Consider the following 15,651-nt stretch of genomic DNA (forward strand, 5'->3'; position numbering starts at 1 on the left):
GGAGGACAGAGCAGCATCTTAAAGAAGAAGTTACAGGTCTGTGAGAGCCAGAAATCTTGCATGTTTTTAGGTGACCAAATAGTTATTTTCCACCATAATTTTCAAAATAAATCTTGCCAAATCAGACAAGGTGATTTTCTGGATTTGTTTTCTCATTTTGACTCTCATAGTTGTGGTCTACCTATGATGTCAATTACAGGCCTCTCTTATCTTTTTAAGTTGGAGAACTTGCACAACTGGTGGCTGACTAAATACTTTTTTCCCCACGGTATGTCCACTACAAAACTGCGGGTATCTATAGAATCACCTGTAGTGCATTATAAAAGATGGCAGCCTTGGATAAACGGATGCTAGAGTGCTTCTCATTAACTATGATCCATGAGAGTTTTAATTTTATCCAATTGAAGGAGTTTTCCAAGCTCCTGCAAAAGTAATTTTGGTGGTAAGGAACATATAGGAGATTAGTTTTTGAGTGTGTTTGGAGGTATCCTGTATAGGTCTGTTAAGTCAGAGGTCCCCAACTCCAGTCCTCAAGGCCCACCAACATGTCATGTTTTCAGGATTTCCTTAGTCTTGACCAGGTAATAATTGCATCACCTGTGCAATGCAAAGGAAATCCTGAAAACATGACCTGTTGGTGGGCCTTGAGGACTGGAGTTGGGGACCTCTGTGTTAAGTAACCCCTTCCGGGAAGATCCGGTAGGGGATACTCTATTACTGTCTGCATACGGTGATACAAAGTAAATAAAAAAAACAAACCCTCATTCCCTGTACCCTAACAAAGGAATTGGGCCGTGGAGATCCCAGGAAAATCTGTGGCTACCTACGGGGTTGTTAATAAATAGCTCATGAGGAGTTTATACCCAGATTTCACCAAAGAGGTATTAGGCTATGTGCACACGATGCGGATTTGCTGCGGATCCGCAGTGGATTTTTCCTCGCAGAAATGCTGCAGGTCCGCACTGTGATTTACAGTACCATATAAATCAATGTAAAAAAAAAAAAAAAATTATGCACATGGTGCAGAAAATCAGTGCGGTATTGCTGCGGATTTAAAAGAAGTGCATGTCACTTCTTTTGTGCGGATCTGCAGCGTTTCTGCACCCCTCCATGTTAGAAATCTGCAGTGGCGAAAACTGCATAAAATCCGCACAAAATCCGCATCAATTCCGCTGCAAATCTACACAAAATCCGCATAAAAACCGCTGCAAATCCACAGCTGCGGATTCTGCCAGGAGATGCGGATTTTGTGCAGAAAATTCTGCACCACATTTTCTACGTGTGCACATAGCCTGAATGGGAATCTGTCAGCAGATTTTGATACCTCAACTGATGGCAGCATAATGTACAACATGGGACCCTGAAACCACAGATGTATCACTTAGATTACTAAGTGCAGCCGTTCTGACACAATCCGAGCTTTTACATGCATTATGTAGCAGAGCTGAGAATGCTAACTCCGCCCACACAACAGCTTGCTATGTGCATAGTCTACTGAGAGCGGATTATCACAGGAGGAGGCGTGGTCGGGCTATCAGGCAAGTGCACATCAGACATCGCTGTGATCATCTCCTTGTGATAACATTTTCAGGGTAAGTGAACAGCACAGGGCTTAATAAATGACACATCGTTTGATTCAAGTTTCGGCCGCTGCTGTCTTTTGATTAGCTAGAAAAAATCTGATGACAGATTCCCTTTAATAGAAAGTTTATCCAGCCAATCTGTGAACGATAAAAATTACCAAAGATCCTACTCATAGCCGCGCATGTAGGACAGTTTATGTAACCCCTTACCAGCATAATCTCTTTCCCCGCACGTGACAGCTGATTTAATTAAAAATTTAAAACGCCAGAATTACTTTTTTTGGTCACCGCAACATTGAATTAAAATGCAGTAATGGGCAATCAAAAGATAGTATCTACACCAAAATGTTGCCAATAAAAACGTCAGCTCAGAACGCCAAAAATAAGCACTTTTTTTTTGCAATTTTACCATCCTTGGAATTTTTGTTTCTGTTTTCCAGTACATTTTATGGCAAAACCAATGGTGTCGTTCAAAAGTACAACTCATCCCGCAAAAATCAAGCCCTCATATTGATGGAAAAAAAAAAAGTTATGGCTCTGGGCAGAAGGGGAGCAAAAAACAGAAATGCAAAAAAATGGAAAATGAAATGGGGATGAAGGGGTTAGTAGCATACCCTATCTTATGAAATGGAGCAGTCATTATCTGTGTGATGCTCATTGGGCTTGGATATTACATTAATGTGGGCAAGATTAAAAAAGGGCCCAACCATCCATCACAGCAGAAGTGCCTTAAGAACAACGCTAGTTGGGGGAACTAAAATAGGAGCAGTTTTTTTTATAATGAGTAGGCAACCTGTCAGGGCCTGGACATGGAAGGTGCCATAAAAAAAATTCAACAATTGAAAAAATTTTAATCCTTCTCGACATTTTCCACATATTTTCGTCATAGTCAGGCAGGACTTCCTGAACAATGCAGTATATATGTCATGGCGACTGCTCGCACAAAGTGGGCTGTGCGTTGGAAATCGCCTCCGTGTGTCAGTTGATTCTGACAGTTGACACCTGGCTTCAGTGCCAGGAGCCGTACCTGTACCGCTCTCAGCACTTTAGCCACCTAAATGCTGCGTTCGGTGCTGTGCAATCGCAGCATTTAGAGAGCAGGCAGAGCGAAGACAGCCCCTCTGCCCTTGGATCAGAGATTCTGCAACATCATCGCAGGGTCCCGATCGCTGCCATGGTGAAAAAATGTTGTTATGAGGCACTAGCAAGTTAGTTAGATCATGTGCAATGCATGATCTAAGTAACTTGTGTCTACAGCTCCTGCATTGCTATACCTTATTAACTGCGACAAGGACGTGAAGATCCCACACTGGCAATAAATAAAAAAGTAAAACAAAGTTGTAAAAATATGTAAAAAAAAGTGTGTGCGCCACATATAGATTAGGCTACTTTCACACTAGCGTCGGGCAACATCAGTCGCAGTGCGTCGTTGTGGAGGAAAAAGCATCCTGCAAAGTTGCCCGCAGGATGCGTTTTTTCTCCATAGACTTTTATTACCGACGCATTGCGACGGATTGCCACACGTCGCATCCGTCGTGCGACGGATGCATCGTGTTTTTGCAGTCCGTCGTGACAAAAAAAGTTCCATGCAACTTTTTTTGTATGTCAGTTCCGCCCCCTCCTCCCTGCCCATCACACTGGGCAGCGGATGCGTCGTAAGACTGCATCCGCTGCCCACATTGTAATTAATGACGGCCCGTACCGACGGACTAGTGTGAAAGTAGCCTAATTTATTTGCACTGGTGTACCAAGCGGCCAATCCCTGATTGTGGGTTGGCTGCCTCATCGGTATTACTGCACCTGTGTAGTTGCCATCTTTACTTGGGTCCGCTGCACCTTGATAGTGCAATTGTTTAGAGGCTGTGACAGGTAAGCACCTTTGCCTGTGTACTCATGTTTTTTTGGAATCGTGATCCACCAGCGCTGTTATGTTAAATGCCGCTGTCAATCTCTGACAGTGGCATTTAACATGCTCGCGTCGGAAGCTCTGATGGGTTGGCATCACAACCCGAGGTCCGCAGGAGACCCCTGTGGTTGCCATTGCCAGATTGCTATGAGTGCCTACCTGTGGCCGGTGCTTATAGCAGATAAGCATTTTAGCTACACATATAAGGGCTGCAGCCCTGCTCTGTAGTACAAGTGATCGAGTGAGCGCAGCTTCTAGTTTCCCATGACTTTTGAAGCAAGTAAAAATGTAAAGAAAAAAAAAAAAAAAGGTTTTATAAAACATTAAAATAATATAAAAGTTCAACTCACCCTACATTTGCTCCATAAAAGAAATAAAAAAATACACATTTTTGCTATTGCCGCATTTACAAATGTCTGGTCTGTCAATATATAAAACTAATTAATCCAATCAGTAAAAGGTGTAATGAGAGAAAAAGTAAAAAATCTAGAATTACGTTTTTTGGTCGCCACAACTGTACAATAAAATGCAATAACAGTTGATCAAAAGAACGTATCTGCACCAAAATGGTATCGATAAAAACATCAGCTCAGCACGCAAAAAATAAACCCTCACCCAGGCTTGTAAACTCATAATGACCTGGAGAATCATAATGGCAGGTACGTTTTAGCATTTGGTGAACATGGTAAAAAAATAAAAAAAAACAATTGTGTAATTGGCACCTTTTTGCAATTTCACCGCACTTGGAATTTTGTTCCTGTTTTCCAGTACACGATATGGTAAAACCAATGCTGTCGTTCAAAAGTACAACTTGTCCTGCAAAAAATAAGCCCTCACTTGGCCATATTGATGGAAAAATACAAAAGTTATGGCTCTGGGAAAGAAGTGGAGCACAAAATGAAAACAGAAAACCCCAAGGTTGTGAAGGGGTTAAACACTATGGAGAGCAACTGGTGAAATTTGCCATGAAAACCTAGTGTACAACTAGCTCACATTAGGACTGCAGTAAATGAGGGCTGGATCTATTCACATGTCTGACTTCTCCTCTCCTCTCCTTCTGGGTGTTTGTAAAAAGATAAGAGAGGATGAAGTTTAGGATCACAGTGAAGAGCCATTAAGTTGGTGACTAGTGTTGAGCCACCTCCCTAGTGTTCGGGTCCGGTTCGGTTCGACGAACTGTTCGTCGAACCCCATTGAAATCAATGGCAGGCAAACACAAACACATACAAACACATGGAAAACACATAGAAAACACTTTAAAAGGTGTCCAAAAGCTGACAAACTGCTCAGAAGACACAACAAACACATGGAAAAATCACAACTACATATAGTCATGCGAAAAGAAAAGAGGTGGAGGAGTAAAAGGAGGAGGAGACACAGATATAGGCATGGTGTGCCCTTCTAAAATCAAGAAAGGCTGGAGTAAAAATCTAAACTCACTCTACCAACACCCAGACGTCTTGACAAAAAAATAAAAAAAATAAAATATCTTTAGGTAGAATGGTGGCGGGTCCATTCAGAACACTTTCCTTGGAAGACGTAGTGGTACCCCCATTGGGAGTTGTGCCAAAAAATGAACCCAATACATTCAGACTAATCCACCATTTGTCATATCCAAGGGGCAGGTCAGTAAACGACAACATCGACGCGGAACCAAGTACAGTACTATGTACTGTACCTCCTTTGACGAGGCAATCAGGCGGGTCAAGAAGTTGGTAAGGGGCACCCTAATGGCCAACAGAGACATTGAGGAGGTGTTCCGGTTACTACCTGTGCCTCCGAATATTGTCCTCCCATTGGGCTGCTTCTGTGAAGGAGCATACTACATAGATCGCTGTTTGCCCGTGGGGTACTCCATATCCTGCTCACTATTTGAGGCGTTTAGTTGCTTCCTCGAATGTGTTGTCATGGACGTTTGTAAGGCGGCACATATTATCCATTACCTCGACGACTTCTTATGCCTGGGCCCAAAAGATTCGCCACAGTGTGGAAACACACAGTATTCCACCTGTGAGAAGGAGAGAGCTGGAGGGAGAGTGGACACCCCAGAGCCGAAGGGTTAGATTGAGAAAGAAAGAAAGCGGTGTAGCTTGCTTCATGGGTGGGGTACTCTGAGTAGCAGAAATTGCTACTAGGCCCAAAAGGATTTCCTAAGCCAAATGCCGTTAAAAAATAGTACTTAGGTAAACAGGCAGTGTAGCTTGCTTCATGGGTGGGTTACGCTGCTGAGTAGCACTGAATTCTACTAGGCCCAAAAGGATTTCCTGGGCCAGATGCCGTTACAAAATAGTAGTTAGGTAAACAGGCGGTGTAGCTTGCTTCATGGGTGGGGTACTGTGCTGAGTAGCACCAAATTCTACTAGGCCCAAAAGGATTTCCTGGGCTAGATGCCGTTACAAAATAGTAGTTAGGTAAACAGGCGGTGTAACTTGCTTCATGGGTGGGGTACTGTGCTGAATAGCACAAAATGCTATTAGGTTCCAAACGATTTCCTGGGCTAGATGCAGTTAAAAATTAGTAATTAGATCAAGAGGCGGTGTAGCTTGCTTCATGGGTGAAGTACGCTGCTGAGTAGCACCAAATTTTACTACGCCCAAAAGGATTTCCTGGGCTAGATGCCGTTAAAAAATAGTACTTAGGTATGCAGGCGATGTGTAGCTTGCTTCATGGGTGGGGTACGATGCTGAAGAGCACCAAATTCTACTAGGCCCAAAAGGATTTCCTGGGCTAGATGCCGTTACAAAATAGTAGTTAGGTAAACAGGCAGTGCGTGGCTGGGCTACTCTGCTGACTAGCAGACACTGAAGCTTTGGAGCAGACCTCTGAATCCCAGGCCATAGTATGAGGAAACAACTCTGCAGACGACCCCACCCACCTGGAATTGACGATGGCAATGTCATGTAAAACTCAGCAAGGGGACTAAATAAGAGTCTCCATTTTTTTCCAAAAATTCGGCCACAGATACCACTTAAGTGGCATCAATTTCGCCAGAGTTTTTTTAAAATGGTTGGTGATGTGATTTTCAAAAATCATCAAGCTTTTAGTCTCCCCAAGATGACACAGGAGTAGAAAAGTCCTTGCGGATCCAGGATTTGTTCATCTTGATGAATGTTAGTCTGTCTACATTATCACTGGACAGCCGCGTGCGTTTATCTGTCAGCACACCACCAGCAGCGCTGAACATCCGTTCAGAGAGAACGCTGGCTGCGGGTCACGACAAGATGTCCAAGGCGTGAGTGGCGAGCTCAGGCCATTTTTCAAGATTGGAAGCCCAAAATGAGCAAGGGTCCAGTTCCATAGTCATGGAATACATAGTAACATAGTAGCATAGTTAGTAAGGCCGAAAAAAGACATTTGTCCATCCAGTTCAGCCTATATTCCATCATAATAAATCCCCAGATCTACGTCCTTCTACAGAACCTAATAATTGTATGATACAATATTGTTCTGCTCCAGGAAGACATCCAGGCCTCTCTTGAACCCCTCGACTGAGTTCGCCATCACCAACTCCTCAGGCAAGCAATTCCAGATTCTCACTGCCCTAACAGTAAAGAATCCTCTTCTGTGTTGGTGGAAAAACCTTCTCTCCTCCAGATGCAAAGAATGCCCCCTTGTGCCCGTCACCTTCCTTGGTATAAACAGATCCTCAGCGAGATATTTGTATTGTCCCTTTATATACTTATACATGGTTATTAGATCGCCCCTCAGTCGTCTTTTTTTCTAGACTAAATAATCCTAATTTCGCTAATCTATCTGGGTATTGTAGATCTCCCATCCCCTTTATTAATTTTGTTGCCCTCCTTTGTACTCTCTCTAGTTCCATTATATCCTTCCTGAGCACCGGTGCCCAAAACTGGACACAGTACTCCATGTGCGGTCTAACTAGGGATTTGTACAAAGGCAGTATAATGCTCTCATCATGTGTATCCAGACCTCTTTTAACCCCTTCAAGACCCAGCCTATTTTGACCTTAAAGACCTTGCCGTTTTTTGCAATTCTGACCAGTGTCCCTTTATGAGGTAATAACTCAGGAACGCTTCAACGGATCCTAGCGGTTCTGAGATTGTTTTTTCGTGACATATTGGGCTTCATGTTAGTGGTAAATTTAGGTCAATAAATTCTGCATTTATTTGTGATAAACACGGAAATTTGGCGAAAATTTTGAAAATTTCGCAATTTTCACATTTTGAATTTTTATTCTGTTAAACCAGAGAGATATGTGACACAAAATAGTTAATAAATAACATTTCCCACATGTTTACTTTACATCAGCACAATTTTGGAAACAAAATTTTTTTTTGTTAGGAAGTTATAAGGGTTAAAATTCGACCAGCGATTTGTCATTTTTACAACGAAATTTACAAAACCATTTTTTTTAGGGACCACCTCACATTTGAAGTCAGTTTGAGGGGTCTATATGGCTGAAAATACCCAAAAGTGACACCATTCTAAAAACTGCACCCCTCAAGGTACTCAAAACCACATTCAAGAAGTTTATTAACCCTTCAGGTGCTTCACAGCAGCAGAAGCAACATGGAAGGAAAAAATGAACATTTAACTTTTTAGTCACAAAAATTATCTTTTAGCAACAATTTTTTTATTTTCCCAATGGTAAAAGGAGAAACTGAACCACGAAAGTTGTTGTCCAATTTGTCCTGAGTACGCTGATACCTCATATGTGGGGGTAAACCACTGTTTTGGCGCACGGCAGGGCTTGGAAGGGAAGGAGCGCCATTTGACTTTTTGAATCAAAAATTGGCTCCACTCTTTAGCGGACACCATGTCACGTTTGGAGAGCCCCCGTGTGCCTAAAAATTGGAGCTCCCCCACAAGTGACCCCATTTTGGAAACTAGACGCCCCAAGGAACTTATCTAGATGCATAGTGAGCACTTTGAACCCCCAGGTGCTTCACAAATTGATCCGTAAAAATGAAAAAGTACTTTTTTTTCACAAAATTCTTTTAGCCTCAATTTTTTCATTTTCACATGGGCAACAGGATAAAATGGATCCTAAAATGTGTTGGGCAATTTCTCCTGAGTACACCAATACCTCACATGTGGAGGTAAACCACTGTTTGGGCACATGGTAAGGCTCGGAAGGGAAGGAGCGCCATTTGACGTTTTGAATGAAAAATTATTTCCATCGTTAGCGGACACCATGTCGCGTTTGGATAGCTCCTGTGTGCCTAAACATTGGCGCTCCCCCACAAGTGACCCCGTTTTGGAAACTAGACCCCCCAAGGAACTAATTTAGATGCCTAGTGAGCACTTTAAACCCTCAGGTGCTTCACAAATTGATCTGTAAAAATGAAAAAGTACTTTTTTTTCACAAAAAAATTCTTTTCGCCTCAATTTTTTCATTTTCACATGGGCAGTAGGATAAAATGGATCATAAAATTTGTTGGGCAATTTCTCCCGAGTACGCCGATACCTCATATGTGGGGGTAAACCACTGTTTGGGCACTCGGCAGGGCTCGGAAGAGAAGGCGCGCCATTTGACTTTTTGAATGGAAAATTAGCTCCAATTGTTAGCGGACACCATGTCGCGTTTGGAGAGCCCCTGTGTGCCTAAACATTGGAGCTCCCGCACAAGTGACCCCATTTTGGAAACTAGACCCCCCAAGGAACTTACCTAGATGCATATTGAGCACTTTAAACCCCCAGGTGCTTCACAGAAGTTTATAACGCAGAGCCATGAAAATAAAAAATAATTTTTCTTTCCTCAAAAATGATTTTTTAGCCTGGAATTTCCTATTTTGCCAAGGATAATAGGAGAAATTGGACCCCAAATATTGTTGTCCAGTTTGTCCTGAGTACGCTGATACCCCATATGTGGGGGTAAACCACTGTTTGGGCGCACGGCAGGGCTCGGAAGGGATGGCACGCCATTTGGCTTTTTAAATGGAAAATTAGCTCCAATCATTAGCGGACACCATGTCACGTTTGGAGAGCCCCTGTGTGCCTAAACATTGGAGATCCCCCAGAAATGACACCATTTTAGAAACTAGACCCCCAAAGGAACTAATCTAGATGTGTGGTGAGGACTTTGAACCCCCAAGTGCTTCACAGGAGTTTATAACGCAGAGCCATGAAAATAAAAAAAAAAATTATTTTCTCAAAAATGATCTTTTAGCCTGCAATTTTTTATTTTCCCAAGGGTAACAGGAGAAATTTGACCCCAAAAGTTGTTGTCCAGTTTCTCCTGAGTACGCTGATACCCCATATGTGGGGGTAAATCACTGTTTGGGCACATGCCGGGGCTCGGAAGTGAAGTAGTGACGTTTTGAAATGCAGACTTTGATGGAATGCTCTGTGGGCGTCACGTTGCGTTTGCAGAGCCCCTGATGTGGCTTAACAGTAGAAACCCCCCACAAGTGACCCCATTTTGGAAACTAGACCCCCAAAGGAACTTATCTAGATGTGTGGTGAGCACTTTGAACCCCCAAGTGCTTCATAGAAGTTTATAATGCAGAGCCGTGAAAATAATAAATACGTTTTCTTTCCTCAAAAATAATTATTTAGCCCAGAGTTTTTTAATTTTCCCAAGGGTAACAGGAGAAATTTGACCTCAATATTTGTTGTCCAGTTTCTCCTGAGTACGGTGATACCCCATATGTGGGGGTAAACTACTGTTTGGGCACATGCCGGGGCTTGGAATTGAAGTAGTGACGTTTTGAAATGCAGACTTTGATGGAATGCTCTGCGGGCGTCACGTTGCGTTTGCAGAGCCCCTGATGTGCCTAAACAGTAGAAACCCCCCACAAGTGACCCCATTTTGGAAACTAGACCCTGAAAGGAACTTATCTAGATGTGTGGTGAGCACTTTGAACCCCCAAGTGCTTCATAGAAGTTTATAATGCAGAGCCGTGAAAATAATAAATACGTTTTCTTTCCTCAAAAATAATTATTTAGCCCAGAATTTTTTATTTTCCCAAGGGTTACAGGAGAAATTGGACCCCAAAAGTTGTTGTCCAGTTTCTCCTGAGTACGCTGATACCCCATATGTGGGGGTAAACCACTGTTTGGGCACACGTCGGGGCTCAGAAGGGAAGTAGTGACTTTTGAAATGCAGACTTTGATGGAATGGTCTGCGGGTGTCACGTTGCGTTTGCAGAGCCCCTGGTGTGCCTAAACAGTAGAAACCCCCCACAAGTGACCCCATTTTAGAAACTAGACCCCCCAAGGAACTTATCTAGATATGTGGTGAGCACTTTGAACCCCCAAGTGCTTCACAGACGTTTACAACACAGAGCCGTGAAAATAAAAAATCATTTTTCTTTCCTCAAAAATTATGTTTTAGCAAGCATTTTTTTAGATTCACAAGGGTAACAGGAGAAATTGGACCCCAGTAATTGTTGCGCAGTTTGTCCTGAGTATGCTGGTACCCCATATGTGGGGGTAAACCACTGTTTGGGCACACGTCAGGGCTCGGAAGTGAGGGAGCACCATTTGACTTTTTGAATACGAGATTGGCTGGAATCAATGGTGGCGCCATGTTGCGTTTGGAGACCCCTGATGTGCCTAAACAGTGGTAACCCCTCAATTCTAACTCCAACACTAACCCCAACACACCCCTAACCCTAATCCCAACTGTAGCCATAATCCTAATCACAACCCTAACCCCAACACACCCCTAACCACAACACTAATTCCAACCCTAACCCTAAGGCTATGTGCCCACGTTGCGGATTCGTGTGAGATATTTCCGCACCATTTTTGAAAAATCTGCGGGTAAAAGGCACTGTGTTTTACCTGCGGATTTTCCGCGGATTTCCAGTGTTTTTTGTGCGGATTTCACCTGCGGATTCCTATTGAGGAACAGGTGTAAAACGCTGCGGAATCCGCACAAAGAATTCACATGCTGCGGAAAATACAACGCAGCGTTCCCGCGCGGTATTTTCCGCATCACGGGCACAGCGGATTTGGTTTTTCGTATGTTTACATGGTACTGTAAACCTGATGGAACACTGCTGCGAATCCGCAGCCAAATCCGCACCGTGTGCACATAGCCTAATTCTAAAGGTATGTGCACACGCTGCGGAAAGCGCTGCGGATCCGCAGCAGTTTCCCATGAGTGTACAGTTCAATGTAAACCTATGGGAAACAAAAATCGCTGTACACATGCTGCGGAAAAACTGCACGGAAACGCAGCGGTTTACATTCCGCAGCATGTCACTTCTTTGTGCGGATTCCGCAGCGGTTTTACAACTGCTCCAATAGAAAATCGCAATTGTAAAACCGCAGTGAAATGCGCAGAAAAAAACGCGGTAAATCCGCCATAAATCCGCAGCGGTTTAGCACTGCGGATTTATCAAATCCGCAGCGGAAAAATCCGCAGAGGACCAGAATACGTGTGCACATTCCTAACCCTAACCCTAACCCTACCCCTAACCCTACCCCTAACCCTACCCCTAACCCTACCCCTACCCCTAACCCTAACCCTAACCCTACCCCTAACCCTACCCCTAACCCTACCCCTAACCCTACCCCTACCCCTAACCCTAACCCTACCCCTAACCCTACCCCTAACCCTACCCCTAACCCTACCCCTAACCCTACCCCTAACCCTAACCCTAACCCTATTCTAACATTAGTGAAAAAAAAAAAATTTCTTTATTTTTTTATTGTCCCTACCTATGGGGGTGACAAAGGGGGGGGGTCATTTATTATTTTTTTTATTTTGATCACTGAGATAGATTATATCTCAGTGATCAAAATGCACTTTGGAACGAATCTGCCGGCCGGCAGATTCGGCGGGCGCACTGCACATGCGCCCGCCATTTTGGAAGATGGCGGCGCCCGGGAGAAGACGGACGGGACCACGGCTGGATCGGTAAGTATGATAGGGTGGGGGGGGACCACGGGGGGGGACCACGGGGGGGGGGATCGGAGCACGGGGGGGGGATCGGAGCACGGGGGGGGGAATCGGAGCGCGGGAGGGGTGGAACGGAGCGCGGGGGGCGTGGAACGGAGCACGGGGGGGCTGGAATGGAGCACGGGGGGGTGGAACGGAGCACGGGGGGGGTGGATCGGAGTGCAGGGGGGGTGATTGGAGCACGGGGGGGTGATTGGAGCACGGGGGGAGCGGACACGAGCACGGGGGGGAGCGGAGCACAGGGCGGAGGGGAGCCGGAGCAGTGTACCGGCCAGATCGGAGGGGTGGGGTGGGGGCACACTAGTATTTCCAGCCATGGCCGATGATATTGCAGCATCGGCCATGGCTGGATTGTAATATTTCACCCGTTATAATGGGTGAAATATTACAAATCGCTCTGATTGGCAGTTTCACTTTCAACAGCCAATCAGAGCGATCGTAGCCACGAGGGGGTGAAGCCACCCCCCCTGGGCTAAACTACCACTCCCCCTGTCCCTGCAGATCGGGTGAAATGGGAGTTAACCCTTTCACCCGATCTGCAGGGACGCGATCTTTCCATGACGCCGCATAGGCGTCATGGGTCGGATTGGCACCGACTTTCATGACGCCTACGTGGCGTCAAAGGTCGGGAAGGGGTTAATGCACCCCATGATCCTGTTTGCCTTGGCAGCTGCTGCCTGGCACTGGCTGCTCCAGGTAAGTTTATCATTAACTAGGATCCCCAAGTCCTTCTCCCTGTCAGATTTACCCAGTGGTTTCCCGTTCAGTGTGTAATGGTGATATTGATTCCTTCTTCCCATGTGTATAACCTTACATTTATCATTGTTAAACCTCATCTGCCACCTTTCAGCCCAAGTTTCCAACTTATCCAGATCCATCTGTATCAGAATACTATCTTCTCTTGTATTAACTGCTTTACATAGTTTTGTATCATCTGCAAATATCGATATTTTACTGTGTAAACCTTCTACCAGATCATTAATGAATATGTTGAAGAGAACAGGTCCCAATACCGATCCCTGCGGTACCCCACTGGTCACAGCGACCCAGTTAGAGACTATACCATTTATAACCACACTCTGCTTTCTATCACTAAGCCAGTTACTAACCCATTTACACACATGTTCCCCCAGACCAAGCATGGATGGATGTTAACTTGGAGATACTCTTGTACCATCCTCTCTAGGCGTTGGCTGTGCGTCAGACTTCTTGTCTCCTGTGGCCTTGCAAAGGATGGTCTAAAAAAATCTTGAAATGATTGGAAAAACTTGCTGTTACCACCAGATACCATGTTACTGTTACGGTTTGAGTGATGACTCGATAGTCCCACGGTTGGCAAGTTAGAATTCAGAGACTCGCTACGTGTACCACTGGTGTTTTGTGGAAAAGCAGATGTTAGATTCTGTAAAAATCTCTGCTGATAATCCTGCATGCGTGAATCCCTTTCTATGGCAGGAATTATTTAGCCAAATTTGCTTTTGTACCAGGGATCTAAGAGTGTGGCAACCCAGTATTCGGCATTAGTTCGGATTCTGACAATCCGAGGGTCATGTTGCAGGTAGTGCAGCAAGAAGGCACTCATGTGTCTTGCGCATCCAGGAGGACCAAGTCCTTGTTGTCTTGGTGGTGGCGAGGTGAGAATCATGCTTCCTTCGTCTGCCCTCTCCCCCCAACCTCGCACAACAGAAATTTGATCAAGGTCTCCCTCATCTGATGAGTCTTCCATGCCCAGCGCCAGTTCGTCCTCCACTTCTTCCTCGACTCCTGCACCTTACTCAACAGTTTGGCTGCTACCATGCGCCCTCGGTAATCCCTCTCCCCCAGCCTCCAATGCCAGCCGCCTTGGTGCTACCAACCTTCTTGACTTGGAGATATGATCCCTTCCGCATATGACTCCTCGTTTTCCTCCTCCTCCTCCTCCTCTTGTTCCACCACTTGACTCCGAACACTGTGTAAGGTGTGCCTCCTATGCCTCATATCCATGTGACGGTTCATGCATGGAGTACTCAAGCTAGTGATTTTTTGTCCTCTACTGAGATTTTGTTGACAAATCTTACAGACAACATGATTTGGGTCATCCTTTGTGATGTAAAAAAATGCCCAGGCTATGCAAGGCTTAGAGCCCGTGCGACCTGAATAGCCACCACGACTTCTGATCTGAGGCACAGTTGGGGTTGAGGATGCAGTTGTTGACATGCTTCCAGTACTCCGTCTCTGTCCAGGAAGGCGCACCGTTACCTCATTGTCAGACTCGTCACTAGCATCCTCCTCCACCTCCTCTGCTGACCTCATGGACTGGCGGACTGGGGGTTGACAGTAAGTGGGGTCTACAACCTCGTCATCATCATCCTGTGTGTTCTCATACCCGTCATCCTCAGAGTTAACCTCTTCCTTCCCCGACCGAAAAGTCAAGTTTTCGTTCCAATCAGGTATCTCAGTCTCATCATCATCTTCCTCATTGTCTCCACCAACAGGAGTTACAGTTTGGGAACGAGGGTCTACATTATGCTCAGAACCTTCTTCCTCTGGGCCTGGATCCGACTCACAAAGATTCTGGGCATCAGTGCAGATCATTTCCTCGTCTGGATTCACAGAAGCTCTGGAGCAGACCTCTGATTTCCAGGCTATAGTATGCGTAAACAACTCTACAGACTCAACCATGTGTGTTACCCCATGCTCAGACGGGCAGCTGGAGACTTGGGAACTGTGAGGAAGCAAGTGCGATTGGGGTGACAACTCTGAGGACTTGAGTAGTTGCGATGTTGAAGTTGACATGGAGGAGAGCCCACTTGAACGAGCACTTGATATCCGTTCAAGCACCTGCTGTTTTTGTTCCTCATTTGAAATTTTTGGCGATGCTTGTAGCGATGGTCGTAAGAAAGGGATCATATCCGATTGTCCACGAAAAGAAGTAGACATCTTACTTTGGCTGGAAGATGGTCTTTCTTTTGCAGATGTTACTGTTGCTTTACCACCTACCCCACGGACACAACCTTTTTTTCCCTTTCCAACACACCTATTCCCCTTTCCACCATCAGCAGGCCTTTTGCCACTCATTTTAGTGCTTAACTAATTGGCAACTCTGTATCTGTAGTTGTTGGCACAACATGGATGGATGAAAACTGAGCAGAACTGAGTGGCCAAACTGTGGTACTAGGCCCGAAACTATTAACTGGATTAGATGCAGTGAAAATTGAGATACACAGGCGGTATAGTTTGTTTCACAGGCGGGCTACTCTGCTGACGTGCAGACACTGCTCTTAGGCCCAAAACTAATAACAGGATTA

At 45.0% G+C, this 15,651-nt stretch overlaps 1 protein-coding gene across 7 annotated transcripts in view; it reads left to right on the forward strand.

Annotated features, from left to right (window-relative positions):
* The window catches only part of PDE4DIP (phosphodiesterase 4D interacting protein), a 1,776,665-nt gene that overhangs the window by 571,172 nt on the left and 1,189,842 nt on the right, over positions 1-15,651 (forward strand). The gene's annotated exons all lie outside the window — the stretch shown is intronic.

Source organism: Ranitomeya imitator, chromosome 8 (genome assembly GCF_032444005.1).
Source record: "Ranitomeya imitator isolate aRanImi1 chromosome 8, aRanImi1.pri, whole genome shotgun sequence".
Taxonomy (NCBI): domain Eukaryota; kingdom Metazoa; phylum Chordata; class Amphibia; order Anura; family Dendrobatidae; genus Ranitomeya; species Ranitomeya imitator.